This window comes from Pieris napi, chromosome 6, assembly GCF_905475465.1.
Source record: "Pieris napi chromosome 6, ilPieNapi1.2, whole genome shotgun sequence".
In the NCBI taxonomy this organism is placed as follows: Eukaryota; Metazoa; Arthropoda; class Insecta; order Lepidoptera; family Pieridae; genus Pieris; species Pieris napi.
The window spans coordinates 12,243,790-12,260,172 of record NC_062239.1 but is presented as its reverse complement, the minus strand read 5'-3'; the positions used below and the strand labels follow the sequence as shown (position 1 = coordinate 12,260,172).

Here is a 16,383-nt window from a genome sequence, read left to right as displayed (position 1 = left end):
CGCGGCTTCGGGCGAATTTAGTACGTAATATTATTTTATGTAAATCATAATTCCGCCGAATGAAATCATAACATAGCGCCATATTTTTTTAACTTTCAGGTAAAATTCACATCAGGGATCAGGGTACATAACCATGTGAATGTTGAGGCAATCAACTTCTTGATATAACCTAGTGTAAGTTATTGTAAGTTATTCACTAGTATTGTAGTAAATTAAGTCAACGTAATATTACTTATTAGCCATAATTATCGTATAGGCTAGATTATACATATATAGTCGCTCTTTTTTACATAAGTCCATAGGTTATTATTGTGTTAGTTACAATAATGTGTTAAATTCCTAATATTAGTACGGCAGCTTCTAGTTTTCTAATAAGGACAGTCTAAGATCTTTCGGTGGCTAAGATTAGTTTCTGAGCTTATGTGATTAATAAAATGGAAATTTGTTGCTATTTCTAATTACAAAATATGGCCTAAAGGTCTAGATACCAGGCCATAAACTCCAAAAAAAAAAACAATTTCAAATAAAGAACAAAGGTCAAACACTGGTTGACTATTAAACGCTTCCAATCGATTTATACGGAAGACTTTTAAATGTCACAGAATATAAATTCAAATTTAGAATCAGTCCCAGTGCAAGTTAAAGCGGTAGTCGGCACGTTCTCCATTTTATGTCGCGTTTTTACGATGTAGCCGATAACGTTTACGAGGCGCGTTGAGTGGCGTCGGCGTCGCCGCGGCTCGCCCCGACTGATTGCATGCGAGGGGAGATAGTGATAGGTCAAATGCTATAGATTATCGATGTTTATATCAAAATCTACCCTGACATTAATAATAATAATAATCAGTGGCGCTACAACCTTATAAGGTCTGGGCCTTAGATTTCTGTATGGCCGTCGACTGTTTGGGTCTAAGGCAAGCCGGTTTCCTCACGATGTTTTCCTTCTCCATTCGAGCGAGTTTTAAATGCGCACATAGAAAGAAAGTCCATTGGCACAGCCGGGATCGAACCTACGACCTCAGGGATGAGAGTCGCACGCTGAAGCCACTAGGCCAACACTGCTCTCTACCCTGATATTGATGAAAATTTTACGCTTAAGTGACTATTTGGCATCAGACATCATGACGTGTTTTTTTCTAATAGTAAAGTAATCTGCCTTTTGTGTCTGACACACGTCGTCGACATTTTGGGTCTAAGACATGCCGGTTTCCTGACAATGTTTTCCTACCCGGTGAGTGAGGGTAAATTAGCACATAAACTGAAAGTTCATAGGTCCTCAGCCAAGTCCTACGGCCTCAGGGATGAGAGAGCCACTAGTCCAACACTGAAGTTAACGCTGGTCTGCGTATATTAATATAAAATATTCGATATTTTATCAATGCATAGAATTAAAAACATATGTAAGTAAATCATTATAATCAGTACCTACCAATAATGCCTTAATTTTAACAAAATATCAAGTATAATATCAATATATATATAAAGGTTCTATATCATATCAATAATTCTATATACGATAGCTATTTAAAAATGAGATTGTCTGAGTCACTCAGGTCAACACAATGCAGTCCGCTAAAATTTAAAGTCCGTCAAAATGTTAAGTGAGATACGGCTTATCGGAGAGCCTGTATTTAGCCGCCGCTTGATTTATGTGTTTAGGAAAGATTGAAGGGGTCAAAGAGTTCCACTCCGCTGTTTTCACAAGAAAAGACATGTTAAATTTTTATCGATACTATATAAACCCCATCACTAAAACGTAGTCAAGAAGGCCCCGCAGTCGAAGACATCTCCGGCCACATTCAATACGCTCCGCTGAGCTTTTTGAAATATATTCCTTTGATGTAAACATACGGCGTTTCTATTATTGGTCTAGATTCGTCTTAGCTAGCGTTATAACTTTGATATAGCAAACGGGTAGGATGCTCATCTGATGTTAAGTGATACCGCCCATGTATACTGTCAATACCGGAGGGCTCGCAAATTTAAGAATTAAGGCTTTTTTTCTTGAAGGACCCAAGTCGAACTGAATAAGAAATGTCGTCCGATGATAAAACTCAGCTGCATGGAATATTCCAAATAACTTCTCTAAACACTCTCCGTGGTAAATGCGGTAGAAGATGCAAAAATACCCCACATCTTTCCGCAACGTTAAGGGAATGGTCATGGTCATCAACCCGCTCGGAAAGTGAATGGTCATCAAATTGGTTCTAAATCTTCTTACAAAATCAAATAAGACCTCTAATGGATACTAATTACTTATAAGTACTTCAGACCTCGGAGGCTCTGTTAGAGCTCACGAACTGTACAGCAGTCAACAACCTTTCTGCACCAGAATTTATATTTGCGACAGGATTGGGGAATGAATATAAGATGTTTTTAGGGCCAACATCGCACTCTCAAGCCTCATTGAGTTTTCATGGGCGACGGTCACTTAATATCAGATGATTCTCCGGCCCGTTTGCCCCTTGTTCAAAAAATTCTCTACCAGAGTCGGCGTATCCATTAAGTATATTCAGCGCGATAAACTCCGTTTTTTTACTGTCAAAACTATAATTATTTTGGCTTGAACGACACAAAACAGCAGTAAAACTGCTCTTTCTCCATTAGGCAGTTGAGTTACGGCCTTCACATGTGGTCAGAGTACTAGTAATAAAAAGTATAAGCCTGCGTCTATAGTAGAATGCTTATATGGCACAGCCGGACATTTTTATATTGTGTAAATAAGTATCCTATGTTATGCAGGTAATGTAAACTCAAAAGGATTTTTGAGCAAAAGCGTCTAAATACTGTACGTATTTGGTGAATGTATACAGGCACGGCATATTATAGGCAGGTCTTATATAATATATTACGTTTAATTATCAATATCAAAAGGCTACGTAGCCATGTGAATGCTGGGGCAATCTTCAAACTTCAAAAACGTAGTGTAGTGAATAAAAGTGCAAGTGCGGTATCTCGGACACACCAACATAGTGTCCAACATTATAGAACACTAAGACTATTAATGAAAATTACCTTAGTGTAAGTTATTCATTAGTATTGTAGAAAATTAACTTAACTTATTAAACATAATTATTGTATAGGCTAGATTGTAATTAATGTACAGTCGTACTCTTTTTTGTGAACATTATAGTAGGAAAAAAATAGCAGAATTATATATATTAGTTAATTTTATATACATGAAACAGATATCAAACAGTTTACCACCAAATTGGAATAAAAAATATTAAATCAGTGGCGCTTCAAGCTTTTTAGATCTGGGCCTCAGATTTCTGTATCTGTTTCATGATAATTCGTCAATCTAATAGGCAAGTAGGTGATCAGCCTCCTGTGTCTGACACTCACGCCAACTTTTTGGGTCTAAGGCAAGCTGACCTTTGCTTACGCTTTCCTTACGATGTTTTCTTTTACCGTACGAGCGAATATTAAACGCACACAAGAAAATAAAGTCCATTGCTGCACAGCCGGAGATCGAACCTACGACCTCAGGCATGAAGCCACTAGGCTAACACTGGTCAATCAAATTGAATAATGAATTGAAATCGCAATCAGATTCTTTCATATAAACCGATATTCAGAATAAAAAGGGTTCCTTTGATTTTTGACAGTTAATAAATCCACCCCATACCCCAGGTATCATTAACCTTTCGTAGCTCGTTAAGTATCCATTCTTTCTGAGAAGGTCTAAGGAGCGAGGGGTCACAGTCTTAACGACGGAAGTCTGTAAGCACGAGTAACTGTGCGCTGTGCAGTGATGTAACTTGGAATTCTTTTTAATAGGAGAGAAAATGCAAGAAAAATTTTGATAGATTACAAAACGTTGAAACCTCTCATAGGGTTTTTTGATGTCGAATTTTTAACACTTTCCGAAGCTTTTAATTAATTATATTTGGTATTGGTACATACATAGTTACAATAAGTAAAAATTGATAAATAGAAAACTAAAGTTTGAAAAGTTTGACTCCTGGGGTAATGTACCTTTAATGCTGGCAGCATTTCCTTGCTATATTGCGATACTTATTCCTTGAGGATAGCACTAGCTCTGGAGTCACCGTTACTATCTACAAACTTAAATGTTATAAATCAACTTAAAATATTGTAATTCAAAGAGATTCAAGCGTACGTAAAGGCCTAAATATCGATTTAAAACGCTTCACAAAGAAATATCACAGAGATTATTCACATCACTAGCGTTATATGCCGCCGTTTCGTGACGAGCGGGGAATGCTCGTAATGAGTGGCAGAGCTTTGAAATTTTCTTGTACGCTTGATTTATAGCGTGTTTTCTTTACTGTGAACGACGTTTCATTAATGGCGTGTGGACAGATTGGTTCGTGTATTTATTAATATTGTACTAAACCCCACAGCGGAGAAGATATTTCTAAGTATCTCCTGCCTAAAAAGTTTAGTTAAAAGTAGCAAATAGAATAGTACACGATAACAGAGTGTATTCTCTTTAGTAGAAACTGTAAGTAGAGTTATTAGACACTTTCTTATATAAAATATCCTTATTAATAAATTAGGTTATACTTAAATTACTTATTAGGCTAAGTTAGGCTAAGTTAGGCTAGTTCGTAATGTTAAATTGTGTCTTTGTGCAGAGACAATTTATATTTTAAAATGTAACAAAAGAGAACAATATAAAGAATATAACTTTAAAATTTATCAATATATATTTAAAACAAATAACACTTTAAAATTTTACTTAAATTAAAAATCGGAAAACATTACCAAACTTTCCTGTTTAAGATTCAATACAATCGATATGAGTCTTAAACGAGCACATCACTACCGTATCCGTGACATGACGACATCGTATTTCATGCGGCCCACTGCCACTCGAAATACACCACTAATGAGCGGGACTACCGCTAACAAACTATCGAAATATAACTCTTAAAGAAATGTCAAAATGTTTACTAAATAATGTTTGAATTATTTCAATATTTATATCATCTTTTCTTCGACAAAGTATTCGTTTACAGAGACTAAAAAATATGAAATCCATAGATAATCTATAAAATGTAATAAAAATCGACATCATTACAGGTAAATTAGCTTGGAGAAATTTTTGCGTTTGTAGTAGTGTATGGTCAGCAAATAAAAAAAAAAACAACATTTTATTTTTAGTTTTTATTTTTTTAAAGGTAATATACGTTTGTGGCTGGAGCACACCAAATGCGTACACGTCTACGCATACGCACTACGTACTAATACGGACGTGAAAATGTGTATCCACTGCATTGTAATCTATGGAACTGTATGAGGCAGATAAGCCAGTTCCAAATATTACAAGCAGTGAATGCCGGTTTTCACTTCAGTGAAGACGTGTATGAATTAGGTGTTCTCCGGCCATAAATGTTTTATTCTAATAATTCATCAACCCCAGGCATATCACAATCATCCCCATCCTCGCTTTCATCAGATGAATTATTTAAATTAATTATGATTCGTTCTGATATTGTGTCTAAAGCTGCGTCTCTACCCTGATATTTGTTTTCCTCCTCAATAGCATGCAGACAAACTTTTCTCCATTCCTCTACAGTTATGGCGTTCATTTTTTCTTCAGCTAATGACATTATAACCTTCATATTCATTGCGACATTCTTTTTTGCGACATATGTTTTCACTATCCCCCATATATTTTCTATAGGATTAAACTCCGGATGGTATGGTGGTAAACGCAGCACAGTATGACCGTGCTGTCGTAATATTTCGTCTATCTTGTACTCTACAAATCTCGCCTTGTTTTGCAGAATCAGTTCATATAATTGAGGCTTAAGCAACGTGGATGAATGCTCAATGTTTCGCAATGTCAGCCAGTCAATCATTTGCTGTTTTCTAGAATTACTATTCGGTGCAGGATTTTGTATTGAGTTATGATATGGTGCGTTGTCAACAACAACAACACTATTTGGTTGTAAGTTGGGTATTAATTGAGTTTGAATCCACCTTGAATAGTTGTCATAGTTCATATTGTCGTGGTAATCTCCACTTTTTTGGTTGGCTTTAAACATAAGCAATGCATTTGGTATAAAGCCATCCATACCACCGGCATGAACAATGATTAAGCGGTTGCCTTTCGATATATGTTGCTTCAAACCTGAAGTGCTTCCATCTGACCAAGATTTCGAGAGGGTATGTGATGTATGTATATATGTTTCGTCGGTGTAAACAATTGGTCTGCGTTGTTCACGATATTCAGCAATTTTCATCAAATAATTAATTCGCAAGTATCTAATTTCGTGTTTTTCCATAAGAAGTTTCCGGTTATCTTCTGTTTGCTTCCAATTAAAACCTAATGACATGACGTGTTTTCGTAACGTGCTGACACAACCTTTATAATCGATATCTTCTTTTAATTTTGCGTGCAAAGTTTTCAAAGTGGGAATTTCTTTATTTGTGATGTGGAAGTCATGAATTGTTCTTCTGATAACTTGCTGATCAAAGTTATCGATTACTATTGTAGGTTTACGATTCGGTTTCTTTTTAGGAGATTTAAATGTTACTTCCTGATCTGAAGGTCGACATTTGCTTTCTGATACTACCTTTCTGACGGATGCTATTGAAATTCCCGTTGATTTAGCAACTAATTGAGTGGGAGTCATAATACTGCTCGGGTTGTTATTACACTCATTTTCGAAATATTTGTACAAACAGTACAAAACTTCTTTAGTTTGAGAAGTCAAAGGCTTGCCTCGACCATGTTTTAACACTGGAGCCATTTTTAATTAACAATATAAAGTTGCAACACTTACACACAAATTAAACACTTCAACAAATATTATAACAATAATAACAAACAATAACAACAATCAACAAATACAAAATTTAACAATTAACGTAATAATTATAATTTTTGAATGAAATGTGTGCTTTATGTTCTAACAGTACCAAGCGACTGACGCCGGACTGCACGTGGCACCTGCGGACAGCGTAAACTGGTTTATTCTGGTTTTGTGCGTGTTTCCACTTTCCACTATCAAGTGACGATTTTTTGCTTTAGATTGAAATATCTCGGAAACGGTGCGTCCTAGGCCAAAAATAAATTTTGACCCCCCCGTAGACCCCCCGGAGTTTTAAAAACCTAGATGAAAGGAAAAAAAAATATATATCGGTCTCTCCTCTTTGAAGTTTCACTTCTATCGTGTGTGAATCGCGCACACACCTTTTTTTTATAAAGTCAAAACCTTTTTTTTTAAATAAAAACTTGTTTTTATTGATAACAAAAATCAGAGTGTTGCTAGGGATAAGTATAATATTAAATAGTAATGTTAGGATATCGAAACATTTTTGTATAGGCCAGAACGATATAGTGGAAACGCGCTCTAAGATCTGAGTAATATACACACCACTACATATGCAAAAATTTCTCGAGACTAATTTCACTGTACACGTTATAGATTAAGATTTGTCTATTGCCTAACACTAGCTCAGACTTGTAAATTGTCAACGTAAACTACATTGAAGTACGCAAGCAATTTTGTCAAAAATCAGTTGTAAAAAATAAATCTTTTTAAAGTAGGTACCTCAAGTCAATGATAAATCTAACCTAAAATTACGTTAAGAAATTAAAGTGTTTAAATCTACGTATAAAATAATTCCTTGATAAAAACAGACGCGTTCGTTCCACGTATAAGGTCTCGTGCTATACAACGTATACATCGTATACTCGTGGCGGGCGGTAGCGTCGGATGTATAAAGTGGCGCGCCGGTGGCCGACATGACATAGCTATAACTCGCGGTGCCATGACAAACAGCCGCCGCCGACTGGCGTGGAGACGACTTGTTCTTGTTTTGTTTGAAACTGAAGACTGGATTGTTGAGTATTCCGTAAAAACTACTATCTTTGATCAATATGTTTACTGATAATTAGGAACCAAAATAAATATTCTTCTAGAGAAAAATTGCTTTATTGTTATTTAAAAGTATTCGTAGGTATAGATTTATCCTTTAAACTTTCGTATTAAATACTCTTATGTGAATACGCTCGTACTGTTAAAACAACAACAAAATGTATATCGCAGTCGTGCGAAACGTTAGCCACAAATATCGCTTCAACATTCCCTAATCCTGGATCACAAACACCACTTTAAAAATAAAATATAAACTCGACTCCACGCCTCCATTAGTCCACACCCGACACCGGGGGCGACGTCGGTAAAGCGCGATACGGGCTCGCCTCGGGCGGCGCGAACCAATTACCCGCGCATTTTACCTCCACCCCACCCCGTACCACGATATCTCGACATCGCTGCGATCCTGGTACTCTGCCGCCTGGCGAACGCCCGCAATGCGATGCGGTTGGCTTTTGTCGGTCCCATCTGTTTGGGAATGGTTTCTTGTACTCGGGTTAAATAATAAAGTAACACGTAGTGATGTTTGGAGCAAGTAAATAAATTATTCTTAGGAATTTTTATCGATATATTTGGTTAAAAATTAAAATAATTTACTATTATTTCTTATTTTAATAACTGAAAAATGCCTTTGGGCCTCATTTATTTATAACGTACATACTAATTCCATGAGATCAAATCATATGAGGAGAAATAAATAAATATGTAGGTATATTAAAATTTAAAAACAACATTTATTCAACAAACCACAACATACGGCGAGTTCTCAAGTACTTAGTACTCACGTCTCACTCAATTACATGTTTGGTTTGTATCAAAGACAACAAAACCTGTATAAACTATAGAGTTTAGTATATACGTAGTTATAGTCTGTATTTTCTCGACATTGTGATGTCTCGGCCGCCGCTCCCCGCGCCGTGCCATCCGTTCGCGCCATAATTTACGGCGGGCCGCGACCGCTCGTCGGCCCGGGCCGGATTTATAGCGCCATTTTTACATTGCCCGCACATAGGGTTATCAACTTTTTCTAACAGATTGGTAGATTGCCATTCGCCAAATATGTCAAGTCTGACTTAACTCCACCAGGGTGACATTGTATTAATTTGCAAACGGGCTGTGAGTGAGTGCGAGTGCTAGAAAAGATATGTTGTGATTTTGTTAAAGTAATTCAGTCGACTATACTGTTTTAAGATGTTTTAATTAAAGCATTCAGAGTCTTATGACGGCGGAAAGACAATTTGACGAATTTCGTTTCGTTTAAGACAACACAGTATAAAACTGATGAGTGAACGTAATTTTGGAACAAAAAAGACCAAATTAAAGACGTATTTATTAGAATGGATTATCGGAGGCGAAGACAAAGAGGATGTCAAATAAAAAGACTGGAAGTCCTGCCGTTGCTTTGATTTTCTCGTTTCACAGAACAAGCGAAGCGAAGTTCGCTTTGTGAACTATAATCCATACTAAAATTCTCAGAATCTGTTTGTAAAAACTGCGTAAAGATTTAGTGTTAGTGTTTACTGATAAGTGTGGCGTCAGACAATAAATATAAATTTTAGAATTATTATTCTGAAAGTTGACACAGACACTAGGAAACAAAATACTATAACAAGAACATTTTAAACACTTTTAGGTAAATGAGTAAGTACACACAATCAGTAAATTTAAGGTGAGTTTAATATAAAAGACAAAGAGTCTTCAATTATCTTTAACGCTTAGTAAACTTATTTAAGGTAAGTTACTAAAATAAAATATAATTTGTTTTTTAAATATAACAAAAATCTCACGAAGTTCTCCAATCCGCCCAAAAAAAATTATTTATCTATTTCTAACAGTAGTTTTAGTAACAATTATCCTTTTTTATTAACTATTTACTTTTACACACACACCTTCCAAGAGTTCTTTACTTTGTTAATTCTTACTGTATATTTTTTCTACAATTATTATTATAACATTATTTTTATTTTTTTGCGTCTGAAGCGCATACTAACTGTTGGGGTCTCTGACAGAATGACCAGCGCTGTGGAACACGTCTGCTCCACAGCATTATGCCAGGGTCAGTAACTACCACACACACACATTACACACATAAAATGTACCTTATTCCTTTTTCTTTTCCATAATTTTTTGTTACTTTTCATTATTATTATGCAGTGTGTGTGTTTTGTTAGTAATAAATGATGTCTGTCTGTCTGCTTTTCATTTAAGATTTTTTTGTGTTCTACTTTCTTGTATGTCCTGCGGCATGAGGCACTGCAGCAGTATCCTTTTCTAGAAGCAGGTCAGACCATTATCCCCCTATTACTTCCTTGTGGATAAAAGTAGAAGCCTACTCTATTATCAGACCCCGACTTAGGATGTTAAGTTTCATGAAATCATTGATGCATCCCGTTTATCAATGTCAGTTGTAAGGTCAACGTAGACCATGAGGTCAGCACTTTACCTACTAAAAAGTGCTTACTTACACACAGTGCTTTGCCGTCCTTTTAATACTTGGTACGCTATTTTCTTGAAGGATCCTAAGTCGAATGGGTTCGGAAATATTTCCGTGGGCAGCTGGTTCCACATAGTGGTGGTGCGCGGCAGAAATTGCCTTAAGAAACGCTCAGTTGTCAAATTACGGACGTTAAATAACACGGATGGTACATATTTCGTATTGTCTCGACGCAACGCCAAGGTATCCAGCCGCATTTACGGTGGAGAGTGAGTTCCGAGGAGTTGTTCGGATTTATAATTGCAGCTGAGTTTCATCATTGGACGTCGAGGCAGAATACGAAATTCCACTCGTATCACCTCGATGTCCGTCGTTCCACAACTGAGCGTTTCTGCCGCCACTATGGAACCAGCTGCCCACTGAAGTATTTCCGAACCAATTCGACTTAGCGTCCTTCAAGAAAAGAGCGTACCAATTCTTAAAAAGCCGGCAACGCAATCGCGAGCCCTCGGGCATTGAGAATGTCCATGGGTGGTATCACTTAACATCAGGTGAGCCTCCTGACCGTTTGCCATCTATTACATAAAAGTGACTGGAAAACGGTAGGTTTTATGTTCTTTATTCTGTTACTTTACCTGCTAGAAGTAGACAGTTTGGGTTGAAAAACAATATTTTTAACGCAATTCTCAAGGCAATCCGAATTCTGTCGGATTACAGCCAACGTTGGATTAGCAGACGCCATTTTTAATTAGCCCAATCTTAATCCGTCAATATCGCCGGGCTTTTTATTAAATTTGTTAATGTTCATTAATTTCTTTTAAATGTATGTTCATTTAATTTCAAAAGATTTTAGCATTTCTATAAAGGTATTTTGAATGACGTCTGCGCTCCATGAAGAAATAAATTGCTGGTGAGATGTTCATTTGTTTTTGTTTGTTGTTTATGTCAATTTGTTCTATGCTCTATGTTTACTATGGATTTTTATGTATATACTAGCTGAGCCTTCAACGTTTGCAATGTATATTATTTCTAGGAAACATGTTTTTAGTTCTGTAAAAATAACTATCTTAATCTATATTTAAATTACGTGTCACGTTGTTTGTCCGCTATGGACTCCCAAACTACTGAACCGATTTCAATCAAATTTGCACACCGTGTGCAGTTTTATCTAATTTAAAAGATAGAATAGCTTACATCTCAATTTATACCCGAAATATTATTTTATTGCAAATTATTTGTTAATTATATTTTGATAGTCACAATTCTTACAATTTCAATTTAATAGCATTACCACCAAAAAAGCATGGTGGTCCCCATGACTGGTGTTCTCCGTTTCCCTTGAATAGTTTACTACTATGTAATATAACAAAAACCTTAGCCACAGCAACGCTTGGCCGGTCTGCTAGTATACATATATATTTTTGTAAACTTTCTCTTGTATTAGTTGAAATAAAGGCTTTGAAATTTGCATATTATTTTGAGTTATTCTATCGTATTAGTAGTAACTGTGGGTATTTAATAAAATAACTCTATTATTATCTGTAATCTTAACTTCCCAGTTGTACAGGTTAAAAATCTATAAACAAATTAAGGGGCCAATTTGACTACGACTTGGTGTTGTGATGCGTTATAATTTAATTGCCGTTACTGACGACTTCTCGGCATGTTTTCCAAATAATAATCGATTAATTTGATCGGAAATTTTGATTTAAGTTGGCGCCAGGTCGATAGAACTGGTGATCTCAGAGCTGGTGCTTTCCTCGCTTAACGAATGAGTATCGCAATAGAGCGAGAAAATGCTGCCAGCGTTAAAGGTACAGCGCCACAGAGACCAAACGTTTTTTTTTTTAAAAAGACAATTCACACCAATTGACCTAGTCCCATGCTAAGCTTGTGAAGCTTGTGTTATGGATACTAGGAAACGGATATACATACATATTATAGATAGATAGACATATAATAAATAATGCTCATCACATCGATGTTCGTCTCAGACGGGGATGGAACCCGGGACCCATGGATTCGCAGTCAGGGGTACTAACCACTAGACCAATGAGTCGTCAAATTTGTTTTAATTTTCTTTTTATTAATTTTTATTACTATGTAAGTTAAGAAATGTATATTTGATTGTTATGATTAATAATAATAATACATTGTTTATTTGCAAAGAAAAGTTGTACATATATTGATTAATTATAAAAAACCGCACAATCAGCCATATAATAGACATGCAGATGTCATATTAATTATCATAATGTCAAATTGTGTAATTGTCAAAACTTATGGTCTAAATACTCTATAAAGGTATTCTGCCTTTAAAAATCCTATCACCCTTCACTTAAAGCTATAACTTCGAAGGTGATTAAATAGTTTGATATCCGTGTTAAATTTCTTGGAAGATACAGGCAAGTTTCTTTAAATGTTTTGAATAATTTTATTTACTTTCTACAGTCTAGTGCTTCTAATCCTAGAATACTATATATCCATATAAACTTGGTACTGTCAAAATACCGGGTTCGTAAAAATATGCCCGCGCTTTAAAGATATTCTTATCTTCACTAACATTAGTAAAAGTCTATGAACAGTTTTCGTGTTTATAAGTAAACATTATAACTCAGTAACAGGCGGGAAATATGAGAAAAAACCATAAAGATGAACAAAATACACGACGAAATTAGCATACCTTTTCAAAATTCAGACCGCCCTTGCCCTGTGTTTGTCAGGTAAAAATACGTTCATTTTTAAACGGGCGTGACTCGAACCACTGATTAATCGTACCTGTCTCTAATGACAGTGCAGGTGACAACCCTATGTTTATCGTTTTATCGATATGTGTATGTGGCAAACCTATGTATTGCCACAGAATATACAAACGATTACAAATAAATGTATTTTTTCTTTTATGATCAGAATTGTTGTCTATGTCTAGAAGTCTAGTCGAAGTAGACAAGTAGAGTAATGTTTAATATTAACAATAGCTTATTTAAAGAAAACACTTTTTTACCCGATTTAAGTTTATGTATTAATAAATTTACAATTATTTTACATAATTTAAATTTTTTCCGACGATTCGTAACAGCATACGTAACGCGACGCGACGTAATAGCTTATTTTCTAACTATGTCTAGAATAAAATACTTAATATTCCACTTAGCAAGGATTTTGAGCGCCTTTCTCTAACCGAATCAAATTCGATTAAAATCCGATCACAAATCGGTCCAATCGAATTAAACTATCGATACGCTCACAATGTACTAGGAGAGTAGAACGTAAGGGGCGGTCACTTCAAACGTCAAATCGATCGCTTATCGTGGTCGCTGCGGTCACCGCTTGGACGCTTGCTGATTGTTCCCACATTTTTCAAATGCTATGAGAATTCAATAGCCGTAGATTTATGTCACCCTATTACACATTAATATCAGTCTGCCCCGTGGATCAAATGTCTAAAGGGGCATGCCCCATTTAGAGGCCTATGGATTTTACGGTATATGAACAAACATAAATCTATGGTCGTACGTATTCGTAAAACCGTCATAGTATGGTTATTTTGTTCCATGCCACACATTAGCCTTTCTAAAATTCTTATATGTACATATACATAATTTTTTATATTAAGAAGCTCCTTTTCATTAATAAATAAATTTTAACTAAGAAAATCTTTTCTTGTCTCAGAAAGAAAATTTCTCTTTCTTTCTCTTTCTTTGACACGCATTAGAAAGAAACATTCATAGGTCCTGACTCCTGGCACGACCTGGGTGTGAAGTCGTAAACTTAACCACCAGGTAGGGTTCGTTTTATATATTCTACTAGCTGACCCGGCGAACTTCGTTCCACCTTACAGTCTAATAATTATTAATACAAATTTTTTTACAAATACAGATTTTTTTTATTACTTGCCATTGCGAAAGAAGAATGGCAGGTTTACACATTAGGCCTCATCTCTCTTGTAACATTGCGATACTGCATGTTAAAGCACTTTTTGATTTACAACATTTTTTGATGAGGTAACATATCTTCGATCTAGATCAAAGCCTGATTATGCATCTTCTCGTTCACCTCAAGATCGGAATTTCTTGAACTCAATTCAATGTAAAATGATGCGTAGTTTTGTCAACAGATGGCACCACATGCTGTTTTCAATTCGTAAAATTATTTAATTTATTTATTGTTATTCTATAACTGATCCGATATTATATTACTTATTCTGCTATTCGGAGCGGAGAAGAATTAAAAAAAGAGATAACTAACATCGGTCCAGCCGATCTTGAGTTATGTGGTGTAACTAACACGACTTTGTTTTATATATTTAGATAATGGATGGATAACTAAATCTAGTCTAGCATTTTTGTTGCGTGCATACGTATGTGAATACGCTAATAAATTTCCCTCACAAATGACCAAATCAAAATTGAGATTTGTCAAAGAGTTCTAAATAAAAACAAAAGAGATAGGCTAATCAATACATTAGGAAAACGTCAAGGATAGAGTATACGAAGAGTATTCCACAAGATAAGGGAGGCACCTTGCGAGTAGTTGCAGCTTGTCGGTACCTAGAAATTGGAAAAAGGAAAAAAGGACAGTACCAAAACAGTGGACAGGACAGACAAAAGATGGGAAGGTGAAATAAAACTGTTTGCAGGTCAAGAGTGGGGGCTAGAAAGGACAGAAGAGTCTGCTTTGCTTTCGTCCGGGAAACGGACACAAGTTCTTTTAAATAATTGTTTGTAAAAGGATCTTGTCCGAATCAAATCAGTAATTTTTAATATTAAATAGCCTCTAATATTGGACTTCCCGATATCACATATTATGTTTTAGACGGGGAAGGGAGCTCCTAAGCGCGAAGTATCGACTCTAAATTACCAAAGACTAGGTATAAAATCAAATTCAAAGATTTTTAATCAATGTCATTTAAATAGGAAAATGTATGCGAAATGAATGTTTTAAAAGACCTTATCGAGCTAGTTGTTTTCTTATCGTGAACTCGTAAAATCGGAAAAATTAAATCGAATACATTCACAAAGGAAATAAAACCTTCACGACAATTTTAAAGTCGAAATCTTTTTCATTACTATTAATACATAAATTAAATAAATAAATAGCACTACAACCTTTTTCAGTCTGGGCCTCAGATTTCTGAATCTGTTTCATGATCATTTGCCAACGTAATAGGCAAGTAGGTGATCAGCCTCCTGTGACACTAGCCGTCGACTTTTTGTGTCTAAGGCTGGTTTCCTCACGATGTTTTCCTTCACCGTTCGAGCGAACGTTAAATGCGCACATAGAAAGAAAGTCCATTGATGCACAGCCGGGGATCGAACCTCGGACCTCACTGATGAGAGTAACACGCTGTATGTAATACTGTAGCTACCCCGCAATTGGCAGACGGGTTTTTGTCCTTGGTTTCGAACATAGGACCTCTAAGGTCTAACCAGCCCGTTATACTTTATAATTAAGTAAAATCAGTGGGCTGTGGTACCCCAGTTATATAAATTCGAATTTCGAATGCTGTATTGATAATTTTTTTTTTACTATATACTATATAATTTGATACTTAGTTTTTTATGGAAATATCATATTATCTGTGTAGTATTTGAAAATAACATACGTCTTGCATCACAAACAAGTGCTAATGACACCGCAAGCATTTCACCTGTTCATCTTTGATCACGTTTTGCAGATTTTAATGTACGGGATTATAAACCTAAACCATATCGAAATAAATACCATTATTCTATAAACTTACTTGTCAAATGACAAGAACGCCATTGGAGATTATCTTAGATGGTTATGTATTCTTGGTAGTTCGATCTAGATCTGAGAAAGGGTAAGGTCAAGAAAAAAATCATTGCCAACAATTTGCCGACTAAGCAAAAATCGGGTTAAGTTTTTCGTAAATACCGAATGGTTTTTGTAAGATTTATCAATTATTAAATGACGTCACTACCAAATAAATGTTACTTGTTCATAGGTTGTAAGTAAGTATTTTTTATTTTAGCCTACCTAAGAAAATATTATGTATTCCGTAGGTAATGTATGCCAGTTGTTGTTAAAGTTTCATATTAAATATTATTTACTATCCTTAAACATATTAGC

At 35.5% G+C, this 16,383-nt stretch overlaps 1 protein-coding gene across 4 annotated transcripts in view; it reads right to left on the bottom strand.

Moving 5' to 3' along the window:
• Positions 1-16,383, bottom strand: part of LOC125050054 (nucleolar protein 4) — a 106,495-nt gene that overhangs the window by 89,065 nt on the left and 1,047 nt on the right. The window lies entirely within an intron of this gene.